This window comes from Eriocheir sinensis, chromosome 4 (assembly GCF_024679095.1).
Source record: "Eriocheir sinensis breed Jianghai 21 chromosome 4, ASM2467909v1, whole genome shotgun sequence".
In the NCBI taxonomy this organism is placed as follows: Eukaryota; Metazoa; Arthropoda; class Malacostraca; order Decapoda; family Varunidae; genus Eriocheir; species Eriocheir sinensis.
Genome location: NC_066512.1, coordinates 6,125,985 through 6,147,212, shown reverse-complemented (window position 1 = coordinate 6,147,212; position 21,228 = coordinate 6,125,985). Strand labels below are relative to the sequence as shown.

At 45.6% G+C, this 21,228-nt stretch overlaps 1 protein-coding gene across 9 annotated transcripts in view; it reads right to left on the bottom strand.

The window, feature by feature from the left end:
- The window catches only part of LOC127008130 (cadherin-23-like), a 303,940-nt gene that overhangs the window by 177,938 nt on the left and 104,774 nt on the right, over positions 1-21,228 (bottom strand). For all 9 annotated transcript variants that reach the window (XM_050879813.1, XM_050879779.1, XM_050879789.1 and 6 more), the window contains one exon: positions 16,529-16,592. The gene's annotated coding sequence lies outside the window, so the exon portion shown is untranslated. The remainder of the gene's footprint in view (positions 1-16,528; positions 16,593-21,228) is intronic.

Below are 21,228 nucleotides of genomic sequence, written 5' to 3'. Positions count from 1 at the left end.
GTGTGTGTGTGTGTGTGTGTGTGTGTGTGTGTGTGTGTGTGTGTGTGTGTGTGTGTGTGTGTGTGTGTGTGTGTGTGTGTGTGTGTGTGTGTGTGTGTGTGTGTGTTTACTATCTTTGTTTAGCTTATCTCTCCCTTTCTCCTTCCTCCCTCGGCCTCTGCCCCTCCCTTCCGTTTGTTTTCTCCCTCTCTCTTATCTGCCTCCTTTCCGAGCTTCTCCCTCCCTCCTTCCATCCCTCCCTCCGGGCTAACCTTCTTCCTCTTCCCTCCTATCTTCCGTTCTTTTTTTTGCTCTCTTCACCATATCTCCCTTCCTCAAGCATTTCCATCTGTGCCTTTTGTGTTCTCTATCTCTCTCTCTCTCTCTCTCTCGTGTCACCGCTGGAATTCATTATAGAAGAGTAAAGAATAATTTTAATAAGTATACTAAGGAATAATTTTAAGCAGCCCACGCGAATTGTAAGTAAAGTTTTGGGCTTATCTCGCTAACAGGTGGTCGTACATTTCCATTTCTCCACACCTGAGGGACGCCGGCCAGGTAGTAATTAGCGTGATTAATTTCCACGTGTTGAATGTGTCTGATCTAAAATTCCACATTCCACGCATTCATCTGCTACATCTTCCGCCCCTTCCTTCTTTTGTTCGCTCCTTGTTCGTTCCTTGGAGCGTTCTCTCTCTCTCTCTCTCTCTCGATAATTATAGGAGAAGAGGACAAAGCATGACGACAGAGCTTTAAAGCCTCACGATTCGGAAATAAGAATTATTTTTATTTTACCAATGACTTAGTTTGCTTCGGCTTTTCCTTTTCCTCCTCTTTCTCCTCGGTTTCCTCCTCCTCCTCCTCCTTTTTTTCCTTATTATTATTATTTTTCCTATTACTTTTATCATTACTATTTTTATGAATAGTACTTTAATTTTCATCACCTTTATTAACATTTTGATATTTATCACTGTTATTATTATTTTAATTATTCAGATTATTATTATTAGTCATTATGACTATTGTTATTAGCATTGCTGCTAATAGTACAAACATTATTGGTACTATTATTATAAAAATTATTGCAATTACTTTTTTTTCAACATTCCTACCATCAGTGTCATCATCAAAATCTTCACAATAAATATGAGGCAACACAATATTTTTCATGTGCACGAATACTACTAAATGCAATTCGTTGCAGCGACCTCCGCCAGCACCACCACCTAGCAAGTACGTAGTTGTTTTGTCGTCAATATTCTAAGGGACGAGAAGGCGTTGTTTGAAAGAAAAAAAAAATGTTAATGAGTCTTATGTTAATGGCCACGGAGATAATGAGGACTAAGGTGTCACGTGGCTCCCGATGGACGCGCCACATTCAATATAATGGTTCCGTAGGCCCTTTTCTGAACATTCTGTTTGAGCCTGTTTTATGTGGATGACGGTGAGGAAGGGGGACCATGCACGGGAGGCTTGGAGAGGATGAAGATTTTGTAGGTGTGTTTTATCTAACAGGAGGAATATCCAGCCTCTCGAAGAAGTAAAGGCAATATGTGGCGCTCTTGAACACCGCAGGGACGTGGGCCCTGCAGATGAGGTCCTTGGTAATTCGTTTTTGACTGGAGGGTGTCGGGGCAGAGGACAATGGTAGAGATGTGGTGTGGTGCGCCCCTCCCCCCAAAAAAACGTTGTCGAGTATCACCATGGTCTTCTTCTTCTTCTTCTTCTTCTTCTTCTTCTTCTTCTTCTTCTTCTGTTCCTCCTCCTCCTCCTCCTCCACTACCACTTGCTGCTTTACATAATCCTCTCCATAAATCATCTCACCATTTCTTACTTTTTCCTCTCTTTTTTGTGTGGCTGCTCCCTTATCATCATCGTCATCATCACCAAGACCACACCCGCATATTTTTTTACTTCTTCCCTTCACCAAAGGGAAGAAAAAAAAGCATACCCAAGGAAAAAGTGAATATAACAAGAGAAGAAGAATGGAACCAAGGAAAAGAAAAAGAGGACGAAAAAAGAAGAGAAAATATGTAAATAAAGAGATCATAATACACAAATCCTCACCATTATCGCTGTCATATTCACCATCCCACTCACCACCAACAACTATATCACCACAACCACCACCACCATAACCACCGCCATCACCACCACGACCATCACCACTAAACCCACCATCACCACCACCATAATCATCACCATCACCACTACCACGTCAACACCTCCAAAAGTGGAAGGTTTGTTGGCGTTCGCTTTATGAGAAAAGAAAGTCTGGTTTGAAGTGTGTGTGTGTGTGTGTGTGTGTGTGTGTGTGTGTGTGAGAGAGAGAGAGAGAGAGAGAGAGAGAGAGAGAGAGAGAGAGAGAGAGAGAGAGAGAGAGAGAGAGAGAGAGAGAGAGAGAGAGAGAGAGAGAGAGAGAGAGAGAGAGAGAGAGAGAGAGAGAGAGAGAGAGAGAGAGAGAGAGAGAGAGAGAGAGAGAGAGAGAGAGAGAGAGAGAGAGAGAGAGAGAGAGAGAGAGAGAGAAAATTGAGGCGGGGCACGAACTGGGAACAACACGCAAATTTCCATGTAAGGCAAAAACAGCCGCATGATTTCATTGTCGTTGTTGCTGTTACTGGTGGTGGTGGTGGTGATGGTGGTTATGGTGGTGTGGTGTGGTGTGGTGGTGGTGGTGGTGGTTATGGTGGTGTGGTGTGGTGTGGTGGTGGTGGTGATGGTGGTTATGGTGGTGTGGTGTGGTGTGGTGGTGGTAGTGATGGTGGTTATGGTGGTGTGGTGGTGGTGGTTGTAACGGCACTATCTCATGAAAAAGGCTGGAATCTCTCTCTCTCTCTCTCTCTCTCTCATAAATTAACGCCCTTTCTTTTTCTCTCCTACAAAACCCGGAATTAAAGCAGCAACAGCCCTCCTCCTCCTCCTCCTCCTCCTCCTCCTCCCCTTGCTGCTCCCATTCCCAGCTGTACTCATGAATATTTAATAGAGACGTTGAGTGAGCCTCGGCGGTGTTTAGGAAAGAGGAAAGTTATGTGCCGTACCACTCTCTCTCTCTCACACACACACACACACACACACACACACACGTCAGTCTCCCAGTCTTCCATTTCCTTTCCTTTCCTTTCTCAACCTTTCTCTGTTTGCTCTTTATTTTTTGTGACTTTATGTTTAATTAGTAAGTATTTATCTTTGTGTGTGCGCGCGTGTGTGTGTGTGTGTGTGTGTGTGTGTGTGTGTGTGTGTGTGTGTGTGTGTGTGTGTGTGTGTTTTGTTTACCATCGTGTCGTCTTATATTTACGTTGCTTATTCTATTTTCGTTATTCTTGCTTTGCTTACATTTTCTTTGGGTTACTTTTTTTCATTTCTTATTAAATCTTACGTTAATACTCTGTTCTACATACTGAGTTTAGATATTGTGTACATTTTTACAAAAATTAATAATTCTATGGAACTTTAAACACTTGCATGAATAAACAATAAAATAAAAATGGGTTGTTCTCTTGCTTTTCTTGAACTCTTCTTTTTTCATCATCATCATCAGCATTTTCTGCCTCCATGTTTCTTCACCATTCCTTCTATTTTACCATCATTTCCTTTCTTCCTTATCACTTCTTTTGCCTGCCTTTATCCTCTTTCTATATCTTCCTCTTCTCACTGTTCCGCCTTATCTTTCCTATTTCCTTCCCTTTTCTTAACTATCTTTTCATCTACCTCTCTTCCACCATCCGCATCTAATATTTCTCTTACCTGCACCTTTCTACTTCACCCGTATCCGTTACACCTTCTCCTCCTCCTCCTCCTCCGGAAGAAAACTCGCTCACTCAAGACACAAAGGGAGTTCCGAACAGCCTTCCATTCCCTTCCTTCCCCTCACCCTCCTCCACCTTCCTTCCTCCCGCCCCCAACACTATCACCGCCACCACCACCGCCACCACCAGGTCTCACCCGCGCAATCTCTTCATCACCATCACTCACCACACCCACCAACAGCCCCCCTAATCCTCGCCTGGTCCACCCCCCCCCCCCTCCCCTCTTCCCTATCACCTTTCCCCTTCCCTTTCCACCCACAAACTTCCACTTTCTTCGCCTTCTCCTTTTCCAGTCCTTCCTCCCCCGCCACTTAGCCTACTTGACTTTACAAGGGAAAGGGAGATGGCGAGGGGGATGAGGGCGAAGGAAATGGGAGGAAAGGAAAGGAGAGGGGGTGGTAAAAGGAAAAACAGTGACAGTAAAAGGGATGAAGAGAAGGAGGAAAGAAAGGAGGAAGAGAGGTAAAAGAAGAGGGAAAAGGAAGAGAAGGAGAGGAAATAGAGAGAGAGAGGAGAGAGAAAAGGGACAAGAGGGAGGAAGCAGGACTGGGAAAGGGAGAGAAAAGAGATAGGGTGGGTGAGTGAGAGGAAAGGAGAGAAAGGGGTAAAGAAGGGGAATAGGAAAGGTTAGGAAAGGAAATGGAAGAGAGAGAATGATAAAGAGAAATGAGATGCAGGAAGCAGAACTAGAAAAGGAGGGATAGGGTGGGTTGGTAAGAGAAAGGAGAGGAAGGAGGGATAGGGTGCGTAGGTGAGGGAAGGAGAGGAGGATGACGCAAGGGAGAGACGAAGACGTATGGGAGAGCACGACAGGAGATAAATATGTAACAGAACCCTCCTTAAGCTGTCAGGTGTGTCTGGAGGGCTGGGGCTGTTACACCTGTCCATTAGGGTGCTGAGGTGGGGAGGGAAGGGAGGGTAGGTAGGGAGGGAGGCAATGGAGAAAAGGGAAGGAGGCAGAGGAAAGAAGATGACAGTAATAAACAGAGAAGAAAATAGAGACAGACAGATAAATGACACACACATACAAAGCAACATATACACACAGAGATACAGAAAGACAGAGACAGACAGAAAGACAGGTCAACAGATAGATACACAGATTGAATGACAGGCTGACAAAAAGACGGACAGGCAAACAGACACAAAGTTCACGTGGCGCCGCTGTATGGGCGCCACGAGGCCGCCAACGCGAGGTCAAGAAAATCACAAGAACGATGGGCGTGGCGGCGGCGGCGGGTGGGGGGACAAGGGTGAAGGGTGAAGGGACAAGGGCACGATAAGGGAAGTAAACACCACGTGAATGAGGCCGTGAGGTAATGCGTCTTCAGGAGCTGTGTTGAGAATGGTGATCACAGCAGTAGTGGAAGGTGATGCTGATGATTGTAGTAGTAGTAATTGTGGTAGTAGTAGTAGTAGTAGTAGTAGTAGTAGTAGTAGTAGTGCTGGTGGTGGTGGTGGCGGCATCAGCAGCAGGAGCAGTAATAACATTAAAAGGAAGGAAATAAGACAGAGAAAAAGAAAAGCGAAAACAAGAAAAAAGAAGATGGAAAAGAAGAGGGGGAAGAGGAAGGGGAGGAGAAGGAGGAATACCAACAACAGTAACATAAGAATTCTAACACCGACAACAGCATTACCAAAACAACAAAAAAACATTGGAACTTTTCATCATCACAAACACAGCCGCCAAAATAACTTTCATGATAATAACGCAACAAAAACGAATCGGACGAGAATCAGATTTGAGATAAGGCACATTTTTTTTTTTTTCATTCTTTCCAGTGAGAGAGAAAGTAGTAATTATACACCATCCGGCGGCGATTATTAAACTTTAGGAACACTTAGGAAGACAATTATAAAAGTTGGTGGACTGAAAAGAGGTGTTGAAATATTTAGGATTATTAATTACAGATAAAATAAAAAAGGTATTTAGTTCAATAATGATGATGACAAATATAATAATAATAATGATAATACTAATACTAATACTAATAATATAATAATAAATCAGCCTTCTAGTTCCTAATATAACCTAATTCATTTGATTCAGAGAGAGAGAGAGAGAGAGAGAGAGAGAGAGAGAGAGAGAGAGAGAGAGAGAGAGAGAGAGAGAGAGAGAGAGAGAGAGAGAGAGAGAGAGAGAGAGAGAGAGAGAGAGAGAGAGAGAGATGAGAGAGAGATGAGAGGAAAAGAAGGAGGAAAAGATGAGAGGAGAAGGTGGATGGAAAAGGATGGTCGAGGGATCATTGAAAAAAATATATATATAAAATGGAGGCAAAAAAAGAGGCAGGAAAGCGACGAAGAAGGAGTAATAGGTATAAGGAATAGTGGAGGCAGAAAACAGTTGGAATGAATGAAAGAGGGAGGAAGAAAAAGAGGTGGAGGGAATGAATGAATGTACGAATGAATGAATGAATGAGTAGTAGTACGAAATGAGAAAGGAATAACGAAGGGAAGGATTAGGAAAGAAGGAAAGAAAAAAAAAAACAAGGGAAGGAAATATGGACTTAGCAATCACCTCCATCTGCCCCTGACCTGGAGGAGGAGGAGGAGGAGGAGGAGGAGGGGGTCACTTCTTGCTTAGGGCCAACACGAGGAAGGGGGGAGGGGGAAGAGGGTCAAGTCTTTCTCATGGGAGGAGGATTCTCTCTCTCTCTCTCTCTCTCTCTCTCTCTCTCTCTCTCTCTCTCTCTCTCTCTCTCTCTCTCTCTCTCTCTCTCTCTCTCTTCCTTTATCCTCCCTTTTTTTCTTCTATGATTTTCCAACCATTTCCCTTCCTTATTTTATTTTTCCTTTGTTTCCTATTCTTTTCTTCCTATTTCTCCTATTCCTCCTTTTACCTATTTCCTTTCTTCCCTGTTACATGACCTCACGCTTCCCTCTTCTTCTCTCTTATCTTTCTTCCCCTCACATTTTCTTTCATATTTTTTCTTACTCCTCTCTTTTCTTTTGCCTATCTTTCTCTATCCCTTCTTTCGATCTCTCCCCTCCTATTTTCAACCTCATTATTACCCTCCTCACACCCTCTGCAGCTCCTTCCTTCCCTTCTTCTTTTCTTACCTACCTTCCTCCCTCCTTCTCCCTCCTCTCCCTTCTTCTTGGAAATGACTCCTAATACCCGAACAGAGGGATGAAGGAGTTTTGGATAATAACGGAGCGGCTTCTTCTTCTATTTTCTTGTCTTTTCCTCTTCTTTTTCCTCGTATTTTTTTGCCATAGCTTGAATGCAGTGAAAGTACGCCTCCGTGTGTGTGTGTGTGTGTGTGTGTGTGTGTGTGTGTGTACTGAGGGAAAGCGATGGTGGCCCTGGTTGCATTGTGGTGGAGTTGAAGGTGGTTGGGGGGTGGAGGAAGAGACGGTTGAGGAAAGGGTGGTGGTGGTGGTGGTCGTGGCGGTGGTGGTGGTGGTGGTGGTGGTGGTCGTGGCGGCGGTGGTGGTGGTGGCGAAGGCAAGACAACCGGATTCCTTGGTCAGAAAAACTGGAGTACAGGCCAAGCAGGGGTCACCAGTACTACCCCCTACCCCCCACCCACCCCCCGCTGCCCCCATGCCGTTGACCATCCCCCCGTCCCCCCTTCTCCCCCCCTTGACTATCTCCTTTCCCTTTCCCCCTCCTCCTTTTCTTACCCTCCCTCCCTTTACCTACTCGCATCTCCTCTCCCTTTCCTGTATTTCTTCCTATCTCCCGTACATATCGTCCTCGTTCCTTTCCTTCCTTCCATCATCTGTCTCGTTTCTCTTTTTTGTCTACACTTTTCCTCTTTTCTCCCCTTCCTTCCTTACCTACTCTTCTCCCCCGTCTTTCCTCCTCTCCCTGTCTCCCTTTCATAATTTACTCCCTCCTTTGCTTACCTTCTTTTCTCCCTTCATCTTCTTACCAACCCCTCTCCTTTATCTTCCTCCTACCTTACCCCTCTCCCTCTCTCTCTCTCCCTCCCTCCCTATCTCGCCTTACCCATCTTTTTGTCTCAGTTACCTACCTTCCTCCTCCGTCTTCCTTACCTACCTGCCTTCTCCCTTACCTGCCTTGACCTCCCTCCCTCATCTGTATCTTTTCCTCCCTTCGGCTGCCATCTTTCTCCTGTCACTTGTCTTGCCCTGCTTTGCTTTGCTTCTCTTACCTACGTCTCTCTCTTCTTCCCTTTCTCTCCTTCTCAAGTTTTCTCTTATTTACTTACCTACGTGCCTTGGTTTACCTTTCTTTGCTTTCTCCCTTACCTTGCTCCCTTTCTCCCTGACGTGTCTTGGCTTCCACTATTTGCCCGCTCTTCATTCCTTACCTGCCCCACCTTTCATCTATTCATCTTTCTCATCTTCTCATCTCTCTCGTTTCTCATCTTCCTTCTCTCCGTATCTCCACTCCCTTTCTTATCTTCTTTCTTGAATTCCCTCAGTCACCTTTTTTTTCTCTGCTCAACTTTATTTTCCGTCTACATCCCACATCTCTCTCGTTTCTCATGTTTCTCATCTTCTTTCTCTCCGTATCTTCACTCCCTTTCTTCCCTGCTTATCTTTTTTCTTGAATTTCCTCAGTCACCTTTTTTCTCTGCTCAACTTTATTTTCCGTCTACATCCCACATCTCTCTCGTTTCTCATGTTTCTCATCTTCTTTCTCTCCGTATCTCCACTCCCTTTCTTCCCTTCTTATCTTTTTTCTTGAATTTCGTCAGTCACCTTTTTTTTCTCTGCTCAACGTTATTTTCCGTCTGTCTTTTCATCTACCTGCCCCTTTTCTTTCCTTCCCTCTGTTTACCTTTACCTTCTTTTTTTCCCCTCCCTTCCCTGCCTCATATCCCTTTTCCTTCTTTTCTTTATCTCTCCCCCCTTCCTCATATCCGTATTTACATTCTTCCTTCTTTCCCTCTCTTATCTTACCTTGCTTCCTTGCGTACCTCATTTTACCTCCCTTCCCTGCCTCACATCCCTGAGATATCTTTCTCTACTCTTTCTGACATTTCTTACTTTCCATAATTCCGTATTCGCATTCTTTCTTCTTTCCCTCTTTTATGTTACCTTGCTTCCATGCGTACCTTCTTCCTTTCCTCCGTTTTTTTCCTGACATCTTTTAGCTACTTCTCTTTCTTCTCTCCATCTCTATTACATTTCTACTTTCCGGGTCTTGGTTTTCAGTCTATCCCCCTCACCCCACCTTGGCCCCATCCTTACCTTCCTCCTTCACTCCCTTCCTCCACCTGAACTCTAATTTAGTCACCTGCTCGCCCCTCCCTCTCCCTGTTCTCGGTGGAGGTGCGTGGAGGCGACGGGTGGGTAGCCAGTGGATTCGAAATGACGTGTTGTGAAGGCGGTGCTCCTGACACGAAAGTAAGAGGGAAAGAGTCTGAGTCTTCCTGGGGCGAGACGGGGAAGTGAGAAGACCAGGAAGAGGGTCTGAAAGGTTGAAAAGGGAGAGAAGTCTGTCTAAGTCTTTTCGTGGTGAGACGAGGTTAAGAGTGGGCCAGGAATAGAGGCTGAAGGATTGAAGACGGAGAAGAGTTTGGTCTTGGCATTTCTATGGCGTGACGAGATGAGAGCAGACCAGGAAGAGAGGCTGAAGAGTTGAAGAGGGAGAAGAGTCCGGTCTAAAAGTCTCTGTGGTTTGATGAGATGAGAGCAGACCAGGAAGAGAGACTGATGAGTTGAAGAGGGAGAAGAGTCCGGTCTAAAAGTCTCTGTGGTTTGATGAGATGAGAGCAGACCAGGAAGAGAGACTGAAGAGTTGAAGAGGGAGAAGAGTCCGGTCTAAAAGTCTCTGTGGTTTGACAAGGTGAGAACAGACCAGGAAGAGAGACTGAAGAGTTGAAGAGGGAGAAGAGTCCGGTCTAAAAGTCTCTGTGGTTTGATGAGATGAGAGCAGACCAGGAAGAGAGACTGAAGAGTTGAAGAGGGATAAGAGTCCGGTCTAAAAGTCTCTGTGGTTTGACGAGATGAGAACAGACCAGGAAGAGAGACTGAAGGATCGAGGAGGCGTTAGAAGTAAATTAATTTCTGGGGCTGAGGACCTACTGAATAATAAGTCCAACGTACAAGTGGTCAATTATGTAAGGGGCTGTTGAGTAGGGAAATAAAGCTCCTGCGCTGGAGAAATAAGAAGTAACTTAGCAAAAGGGGCGTGGGACTAGTAAACAGAGGGACTGGCTGAGGGGCTGCGAGACAACTAACACTAAGGCTGTGTAACTATAGAGAGCAGAGGGACTGGAATATGTGCTAAGGGGAAGAGGGTCTGAGAGGCATTTAACTCGAAGGCTGTGGGGCTAGTGTGAAGAGGGCTTGGGTGAGGGGATGCAGGACTGATGAGAGGGTTCACTAATGGGCTGGCGGGCAGTGGTGCTGAGGGCAAGAGAACTATCCCCGTAATGGAGCTGGTGTGTGACGGGCAAGGGAAGAACACTCGGGGCTCGCGGGCTAATGGACTAACGGACAGGAGGACTGGTGGGCACGCGGCCTGGCGAGAGGGGTGGGGTGGGGTAGGTGAGGAGCGGGGATGCTTGAGGATGTACTGTGGAAGAGGAAGAGGAATAGAGAGAGGTGGGGATGGCTGGGGGTGCAATAAGAAGGTTGGAAGAGACGGGAGCCAGCTGGGGAAAAGATGGGGATATGACAAAAAAGGAAGAGGAGGGAGAGGAAAGGGGAGAAGAGAGGTAGGGATTTGATGTGCAAGGGTAGGAAGAAAAGGATAACGGGTGGGGATGTCTGGGAATGTAAGATGCAATGAGGAAGAGAAGAGCAGAAGGGAGGAGGGGAAGAGTGGGGGAGGCTGCATGGGGCTGGGGTACACTGAGGCAGACTGAGGAAGGAAAGAATAGGGTAGGGAATGCAACAAGCAAGAAGGAAAGAGAAAAAAAACGAGAACAGGGGTGAGGATGGTTGCGGAATATGACGTGTGTGTTAAGGCAGGCTGGGGAAGGCTTAAGCAAGGCAGGGCAGGGCAGGGAAAAGGGGGGATGCAAGGGTGAGGGGGATGGGGTTGCAGGCTCAAGATTTATATAGTACACAGTGAGGGGAGAAGGAGAGGAGGAGGAGGGGAGCAAGGGTTGGGGATGTGACAAAAAGGGGAAGGGAGAGCACTGTAGGAAGCTAAGGAAGGCTAGCAGAGAATGGGGGAGGCTTCAGACGCTAAAGAAGAGTGAGGTAGACTGGAGAAGACTGCGAAAGGATGGGGCAGAATGGGGTAGCTGGTGAAGGATAAAGAAGGATGAGGTAGGTTGGAACAGGATGAGGAAGGTTAGGATGGCTAAGTATGGCAGCGAGGGATAGGCTAAGGAGAGTTAAGGAAGGCTGGGGCAAGATGGAAGAGGCTATGGAGGGCTAAAGAATGATGAGGCTGGAGAAGACTGATGAAGGGTGATGAAGGCTGAGAAACTCTAGGGAATGCTAGTGACAGGATGAGAAAGGCTGTAATAGGATAAAAAAAGGATGGAAATGGATGGAAAAGGTTCAGGCATAATGACGGGGAAGGCTGGAGAGGGCAGGGGAAGGCTTGGCATATGGCAGGGGAAGGGCAGGGCAGGGAAGGCAAGGGGAGGGGTGAAGGCATACAGAGGCGAGACTAATTACTGTTCTCGCCCCTTTCCTGAGCCGTGTTTACCCAGGCAGCTCATCCCCCCCCCCTCCCCCCCTGCCACCTCCAAGCCTGACCTCGACCAAGCACGTCCAGGACTGAGCAAGGTATGTTTGTGTGTGTGTGTGTGTGTGTGTGTGTGTAAAAGAGAAAAAGAAAAAGAAAAAGAAAGAAATACTGAAACAAATACAAAAACAACAAAAAAGAAAAGAAGAGGAAATAATAAAAATAAAAGAAGCAGAAAATAACTCAAACAAACAAACACACACAGAGAGAGAGAGAGAGAGAGAGAGAGAGAGAGAGAGAGAGAGAGAGAGAGAGAGAGAGAGAGAGAGAGAGAGAGAGAGAGAGAGAGAGAGAGAGAGAGAGAGAGAGAGAGAGAGAGAGAGAGAGAGAGAGAGAGAGAGAGAGAGAGAGAGAGAGAGAGAGAGAGAGAGAGAGAGAGATTTACATAGATTTACATAGAAAATCAGACCACACAGACCCCATGGTCCAGACTTGGTGGTCTGTCCTTAAACCTAAGTGATTTTACATTAATCAGAAGACTCCAAAACGTTGCATTTCTACTTTAGTTGATATTAAGTTGAAGGAAGTGACGGTCGAGCTTATTTTTGAAGGAGTCAATCGTGTTACACTAGATCACTGACGGTGGAAGCTTATTCCATTCTCGCACTACAACGTTGGTGAAGAAAAATTTGGTGCAGTCTGAATTTACTTGTCTACATCTGAGTTTTACGCCATTGTTCCTCGTGCGCAAAGTGTCATCGATCATAAACAATGTTGATCTGTCTACATTCGTGAAACCATTAAGTATTTTAAAACATTCGATCAGTTTTCCTCGGAGGCGACGTTTCTCAAGTGAACATGTTAAGGGTAGAAAGCCTTTCTTCGTAGGATTTGTTGCGCAAGGAAGGGATCATTTTCGTTGCCCGACGCTGAACACCTTCTAATTTAGCAATATCCTTTGCATGGTGGGGAGACCAAAACTGTACCGCATATTCCAAGTGGGGTCTGACTAAACTGTTGTAGAGCGAGTATTACATCTTTATTCTTGAATACAAAGTTTCTTTTAATGAAGCCCAACATTCTGGTCGCTTTATTTGCTGCATCGATGCATTGCTGTGAGAATTTGAGGTTTGACGCGATTTTGACCCCCAAGTCTTTGACGCATTGAACGGTTTTGAGTTTAACGCCGCGCATTTCGTATTCGAACTTCTTATTCCTCGTTCCAACTTGAAGGACCTGGCACTTGTCTACGTTAAAGGGCATCTCCCATCTATCCGACCAAGCTGAAATTTTGTGCAAATCCTCTTGGAGGCTTTGCCTGTCTTCGTCAGTGAGAACCGAGTTGCCAATCTTTGTGTCGTCTGCAAATTTACTAATGCGGTTATTGAGTCCAACATCCACGTCGTTGATGTAAATAATGAAGAGCACTGGGCCAAGGACCGAGCCCTGAGGGACGCCACTAGTGACAGGCGCCCACTCTGAGTTAAATCCGTCAATCACTACTCTTTGTTGTCTGTTGCTCATCCAATTCGCGATCCATTGGTTTACTTGACCGTCAATACCTATTTGCTTTAATTTGTAAAGTAATTTATGATGCGGGACTTTATCAAACGCTTTCTGAAATCAAGATAGACTACGTCCAGTGATTTGGTTACGTCATAAACAGTGAAGAGGTCGTTATAAAGGTTAATAGGTTTGATAGGCAGGATCTTTTGTTTCGGAAGCCATGTTGTGAGTCCCCAATCAATGAGTGGCTTTCAAGGTAATTCACAATTTTGTCTCTAATTATGCCCTCAAGTAGCTTACCTACAACCGAAGTTAGACTAATGGGCCTGTAATTACCTGGTACTTTGTCTCCTTTCTTGAAAATCGGTGTCACGTTAGCCTTTTTCCAATCTGAAGGGACGATGCCTTGTCGCAAGGACATATTGAATACGGTTGTGAGGGAGGAGAGTATTTCGCTCTTTGTTTCTTTCAGCAGAGTTGGATATACTTTGTCAGGTCCAGGACTTTTATTTGTTTTAAGTGAATGGAGAGCTTTAAGGACTTCATCGGTTGTTATTTCAAAATTAGGCAATGAATGCTCGAGATTTACAATAGTACTGGTGTTGGTGGTAGCGAGAGGAAGACTGTTAGTATTAAACACCGAGGAAAAGTAATTGTTTAAGAGGTTTGCAATGTGTTGGCTGTCAGTCACTAGTGCTCCGTCGCTGTTTGTTAAAGGTCCAATACCACTTTTGATCGCCTTTCTGTTGTTTATGTAACTGAAGAAAGATTTCGGATTATTTTTACAGTTGGCTGCAATATTTTCTTCGTATCTACGCTTTGCCTGACCTACTAGTCTTTTTACTCGTCGCCTGGCATCATTATAAAGTCTAATGTTTTCGGGCGTGCTTTGTTCTTTCTTTAACCTGTAAAACAATTTTCTCTCATTGACTGATTGTTTAATTTCGCTATTAAACCACGGTGGGCTTTTATTAGTGTTAATTCGCTTCTCGCACAAGGGGACGAATGTGTTCTGCTGAGTGAGTAAGTGATTTTTAAGGCTTAGCCAGGCTTCCTCTACGTTGCCGTCATCTGATAGTTGTATTTCTGTTAGTTTTGTCGGATTTCTACGAAGTTAGCTCTTTTGAAATTGGGCACCTTTACTTTATTTTCAGTCACTGATGATTGAGCTTTAATGTCGACGCGCACTAATTTATGATCGCAAGAACCGAGGTGTTCTCCTACCGTGACACTACTGATTAGGTTATCTTGGGTCGTTATAACAAGGTCGAGTATATTATTTTGTCGAGTTGGCTCAGAAACCATTTGGCTTAGATAATTTTCTTCTAGAAATTCGATCATTCTATGTGACTCGCCTTCTGTACCTGACAGTGTCGCCCAGTCGATATTGGGGAGGTTAAAGTCTCCTAATATCAGTGAGTCGCTGTTATTAAGTGACTGACTTAATACGATGTACAATTCAAGGTCGTCAGAGAGTGATTGCCGGGAGGTCTGTAGGTGACAGATATATTTAAGTTGACTTTGCAATGTTTACTCGCACGCACAAATGTTCAACGTTACTGTTTCCCGGTGTTTTGTCAGTGGGTTGCAAATAGCTTTTGACATAAAGGGCGACGCCACCGCCTCTGCGGTTTACACGATCTTTGTTGAAGAGTCTGTAGCCATCTATGTTGTATTCGGAACTTAAATCAATATTTGTGGTGTCGATAAATGTTTCGGTTATAGCAATTATGTCAAAATTTTCTGTTAAAGCAAGACATCTCAGTTCATCAAATTTGTTTCTTAGGCTACGCGCATTGAAACTAAGGATTTTTAAGTTATCTAGAGGCTTAGTAATAGAGGTGGTGGTACTTGCGGGATCACGGTTACGGGTTTGTTGCGATGCACGGCGTCTATTTACACGGGTGGGGTGGAGGGACGTGGCCGTGACTCGTTTTTTGTTCGGATGACACGCACTGCTTCGTTGAGGAGCCTTCCGAGTCTGGCTGCCCCGATGGGAGAAAGGTGCAATCCGTCCCTGTGAAAGAGCGAGAGAGAGAGAGAGAGAGAGAGAGAGAGAGAGAGAGAGAGAGAGAGAGAGAGAGAGAGAGAGAGAGAGAGAGAGTCTGAGATCAACTCGAGGAGAGGAGAGAGAGAAAAAGAGAAAGGAGATGAGAGAGAGAGAGAGAGAGAGAAAACAAGAGATAGAGATGACGGATGGAAACAGAAAGTCACAACATCAACAGAGAGAGAGAGAGAAATGGAGAGAGAGATATGACTCAGAGAGAAAGGAAACATAAATAGGATACATTGTACAAAAGAAGACGGAGAGAATTTGCAAGTCAATAGGTTAAGAAACCGAGACAGGGAGGAAAAAAAGTGGTCAAGAACACCTAAACACCAGAGAAAAAAGACAAACAAAAACAAATCTGGAGTAATAGTAACTGATAATTGTGAAAGAGAAAGTTAAGAAAGAAAATAGCAAAAGACAGAGAGCGATACACTTAGGAGACTAGTAATATGAACTGAATCCACACACAAAATAATAAATAATAGCAATAAATCTAATATTCAATAAGGAAAATACTTAAGATCTAACCAAGAAAATTTCTGAGTAGCTGATTCCATAAAAACAAAAATAAAAACATTAATTAACTGAAAAAGGAAAAAAAGAAACAAAGGAACCTCGGGTAACAAACAAACAAACAAAAAAAAAACGTATTGGAGTTTTAAAGAGAACGAGCGAGAACAAACTTCAGGACTAAAACACAAATAAAGAAAATAATCAATGAAGATGAAAACAACGAAAACTCAAATAAAAGAAATACCAGAGAAGTGGGGAAGAAGAAAACTTGGACTAAAAATTGAAAGAAGGGCGAACGAAAGCGAAAATGAAAAAAAAAAGTATATTTGCAACCGCAGACAGATTCTGCAGAAAAGAGCAAAAGGCGAAGAAAACGACGAGACGGGGACGCGCTGGAAAATCGAACCTGCCGGGGCGAGGAACATAAATCTGTGTCGACCTGTCTTTGGTTTACCTGTGGTGGTGGTGGTGGTGGTGGTAATGATGGTGATGGTGGGGTGGTGGTGGTGGTGGTGATGGTGGTAATGATGGTGGTGGGGTGGTGGTGGTGGTGGTGATGGTGGTAATGATGGTGGTGGGGTGGTGGTGGTGGTGGTGATGGTGGTGATTGTGGCATGCTTAATGTGTGTGTGTGTGTGTGTGTGTGTGTGTGTGTGTGTGTTTATCCTACATTCACACACAATAAATACGTTAATTACTACAAAAGCCGCGCGCGTGATAGTGACGTTACAGATTCACGAGACCGCACAAGATCACCTCACTCTCCGTCGTCCTGTTTTTCTTCTCATTTTTCTCATCACTTATTTTCACTATTTCATCCCTTTCCTTCCTTCAATGTCACATGACCAAGGTTGGAAGGAAGGTAAGGCGGTGAGATGACAAGGGTTTTCTCCTTCCCTCCCTCCCTCTCATCCTCCCCCTTCCCTCCTGTAGACAGAACACACACACACACACACACACACACACACACACACACACACACACACACACAAACCTTTCCTCAACCAACAACGGAAAAATGGTTCGTTTCCTGAAAATACAAGAAAAGGGGAAGTGTGCATTCTAGGGGTCAAATGGAGGTCGAAAAGAAGCCGCATGGAGGTCACTTACCCTTAGAGGTCAGCGTGAAGAGTAGCGTCGTCCCTTGACCTTTTGATCTCCCTTCGGTGCTGATCTGCGGGAGGAGGAAGCATGTGAGAAAGAAGCGCCGTTGCATAGTCTTTGCCGAACGTGACCTCACCTGTCTACCCGCCCACCTTCCCGCCCATCCTTCCACCTGTCCACTCTTCTTTACGCCGATAATACAGTCTATCCTCCTGCCAATCCATCAACCTTTCCATGCACCTATTTAACCTAAAACCGCTTCTTCTACCCATCTTCCTGCATATTCACCCACTCGTCCACTTGCCTATCCTAAAGCAATCCTACGGCCCATCTTTTTGCCTACCCAGTACCCACCCACCCTTCCACCTGCCTATCATCAAACCGACTCTACTCTCCATTTTACTGCCCAGCTACCCACTCATCCACCAGTACACTCTTCCACACGTCTACCCACTCTGAAACACTCTATCTCCCTGCTCATTCACCAACCCATCCACCTGTCTACTTTTCCACCCACCTAACCTCCCTCAAAAACGATCCTACTGTCCATCCTCCTGCCCACCCACTAACCCGCCTACCCATCAATCACTCCACCCTCCCATACAACCACCTATCCACTGGTCCACCCTCGCGTTACACTAATCATTCAGCCCTCCATCCATCCACCTGCCTGCCCACCTACCCAACACACTGCCCACCTCATTCATCAACTCACCTTACCCAGCAACCTGACTACCTATTCACTCGTTCATCTTCCCAGTCACCCACCAACCTTCCTACCCCCTCATCCACCTACACCCACACCCACCCACACCTCCGCTGGCCTGTCCATCCACTCCCTGAAATGGTAAATATACTGAAGGTTGGGACGGAGACTACCCCTCCATCCCCCCTATCCCTCCGCCCCTTTTCCCTCTCCTTCGTGCCCTTTGTTTCACGTCACATTACTGTTCTCCTTTGCCCACCAACGAGCAACACCTGTACTTGAGACCACATTTTGTTGTTTACGCTCTTTGTTCTATTCCCTGTGTACACTATAAGGTTTTGTACAGTAAAGAAGAAAGATCAACGGTATAAGACAAAAAAAATATCCAGCGAAAATTCTGTTCTTGTGAAGGAAAAAGATGTCAAATAAGATTATTCAGTTTAATTTCACGTGTCTTAGCGGGGCGCCCTTCCCGACAACCTTGCATGCCAGTATTATTTGTCTAGAGATATTATTGTTGTTTGTGTGTGAAGAAAACATCAACCACAAAATCAACAACAAATAGCTACCATATTCCTAACTTCGCAAACGATAGCCACGAGAAAAAGTCACAAGCATCACGAAAATATATAGGAAAAAAACATGTCGTGGTTTGTTTATTATATGAGCCATAAACACACACACACACACACACACACACACACACACACACACACACACACACACACACACACACACACACACACACACACACACACACACACACACGACTTTCCGACCACACACATGCTGGAGGAAAAATCTACATAAATGTTGAAGTGATAGTCAGAGTAAGTTGTTTTAGTGGACAAGGTAGGCAGGAATGTGTGTGTGCGGGGGGGAGGGGAAAGTTTGTGTGGGTGTGGGTGGATGTGAGAGGTTTGGATGTGTGTGTGTGTGTGTGTGTGTGTGTGTAATTCACCACGGCCTGATCACAAGTTGGCCTCGCTTTCGCCAGCAGGTACCCTCCCAACTTGAGCAAGTGCTCATTATCGTCGATCTCTGGGTACTGCCAGGACCTCACACACCACATCCCCCTTGCTCAAGGGGGGGACAGTAACCACTACTAGTCAACGGAAAGAATCCGGCCTGAGCGGGGCTCGAACCGCCCCCTGTTTGGCAGTGAAGCCTTGCAGCGCGGTGCTCTAACCGATTGATCTATCGGAGCGGTGTGTATGTGTGTGTGTGTGTGTGTGTGTGTGTGTGTGTGTGTGTGTGTGTGTGTGTGTGTGTGTGTGTGTGTGTGTGTGAGTTTGTGTGTACTAACGCAAAGGATTAATAAATAGATACTCGTACACAAACAAATAGGTCGACAGTCAAAGAGCTGGATAGACACACATAAAGATGAATAAATAGATAGATAGATACATGGATGAATTAAGATACGCAAATAGACCGATTACCAGATCAACCGACAAAACAATTAAGAAACATGCGTACAAAGGAGTAATGTATTTGGTCATTGAATACCATCATACACTAAACTTCTCTTAATGTTGGACTCCTTATCTCTCTCCCTGTTCTTCCCTTCCCTTTCTCTTTCTCAAGTTCCCATCAAGCCTACCCCGTTAACCCATCACTCCTCTTATGCATCAAATCCACTTATCCACGGTCACCAATTCCTCTACTCCAATACCTATATCTGTTTACCGATAGTCACTCAACCTGTTACCTCATTATCTCTAGCCTTTCCGTAGACATGGGTTTGATTCCTTTCCCCATTACTCGTACCCTCATAATTCCTTCCGCAGCTTCCCATCCCTTCCCTTAGCACCTCCACCCCTTCCCCACACAACCCCATTCCCTCCCCCAGTATCTTAATTCCTTACTATAGTCTCGCATTTCTTTCCCCACCCTTCCAGTCGTCCTAAAACACCCCCTCCCGTCCCTGTTCCCCTCTCCCACCCCCGCTGAAATACGTGACTGGTTAACTACGAGATCCTCATCACAGCTTCTTTATCGAACAGACCAAAGGTTCTAATCAGTCACGGCTGAGACTCCCTGACAAAGGATCACTCACGCCCTCCCCCCCCTTCACCTCATGTCTAGCCAATCATCCCTCCATTCACCCTTCTTACCTCTCGCCCCACCTCCCCAACAACCATACCGTCCTTCCCTCTATCTGGTTATCCTACTCTTACTTTTCTCTCCTCCACCTTCCATTCACACACTATCTGTCCCCTTTATCTTCCTTTACCGCTTACTCGTATCCCCCTCCTCTCCCTTCCTGTCCCATTATTTTACCTTATTTATCAGCCCACCTTGCCCCTCCCCATCCCTTACATCCTTCATCATTCCCTATACTCCACTCTGTTCAGGTTAAGCGTCCTTAAGTTCCCTGTCTTGCCTTCTCCCCTCACCTTCCTCCGAATCTACCCAATCTTTCTCCTTCCCCTTCCGTTCCATACCACACCATCTCTCTTCCGCTTCCTCCATTCATTCTTTACACACCTATCAGCATCTACCCTCTTTTCATCTCCCCGTCATCTTCAGCATACATCACTCCTTTAGTCTGCCGCCCACACCTCTAACTAGCCTGTGTCTTTCATTCTCGCCCTCTTCATCTGCTCTTTACTCAATTTAGACCTCCTCAACGTGACTTTGGTGTTAAGTAGCGACGAGACAAGCCAGGAGAGAAGTGAAGATGAAGGTAGAAGTAAGAAGAGTGTAGAGGATACAGAGCGAAAGAAGATGCTAAGGAAGGGGAAAGGTTTAGCGTAGACACAGTGGAATTAAGAGTCTGCAGAGGGAGGGAGAAAATTGGGGAAAAACTGAAGGTAATACGGACACAAGAGGAACAAAGGTTATATAAAAAGTCTTACAGAGAACGTTGGAAATGATTAAAAAGAAGAAACTGAGAATTGTATACAGGAGGAAAGGCAGCGGGTATAAGGAAAACGAGCAATTCTGGGGAAGCATCAGGAGAGGAGAGGAGACAGAATAGAAGCTGATTGGTATAAGTGAGAAGGGCACTAATAGCCTGGGAGGAAAACCTTGGGGATGCGAGGGAAGACACGAAGGAAGGAAGGAAGAAGGAAAATTGCCGGAAAGGAAGGAAGTCAAGAGAGAGGAAGTGAAAGAGAAAAAAGGAAAGTGGAGGGAATATGGAAGGGAAGGGAGGCAGGGGTGCGGTAGGGAGAGGGGAGAAGCTCATTTGGAGGCCTACTTTCTTCCTCTTCCTGTTGTTCCTTACCTAAACCTACAACCAGACACCCACACCTGCCCGCTCCACCTCTTCCGTACACCTGCTCCACCTCCACCAACACCTGTAATCAGACCCACGCCCACCTCACCCCGTCACCCCCCTTCTCAGATTTACGCACCCGCCTCATCCCTTCACTTCTCGCGTGTGGGTGAGATCATGTTGAAGGGGAGGTGAAGGGGAGTACTAATGTCAAGGTAATAGGGTTAAGGGGTGAAGAGGGATGCTAAACGGGAGCTGTAGGGGTTAAGGGGGATGTTGAAAGCGAGGTGAAGGGGTGAAGTGGGAATGTTAAGGGGAAAATTATGAACTGAAGTGGAAATATTGAAGTTGAAGAGGTAAGGGGGATATTGAAGGGGAAAATGAGTAAGTAAAGGCCTGTTAAAGGGGAGGTGTAGGGGTCAAATGGGCGTATCGAAAGAAAGGTGAAGAGGCGAAAGGGTGTGTTGAAGGGGAGGTGAGGGCTGAATTGGGCGCGTCATAGGGGAGGTGAAGTGGGCACCAGCATCTCCACCAGCTGCCACCCACACCCTTACTTCTTAGACTTTCTCACAAACACACACCACAGCCACGCTCTCCGCAACCCCTTCAAACCTAAGACCCACACCCCCGTCACCCCTTCACCTCCCCTGCGATACGCCCACTTGCCCTTTCACCTTCTTCACCACCTGCTACCTTACTTTTCATGCCTCCTCAGAAACACACTACTCAGCCATGTTCCCCACATCCTCCCTCAAACATAAGACCCACACCCACGTC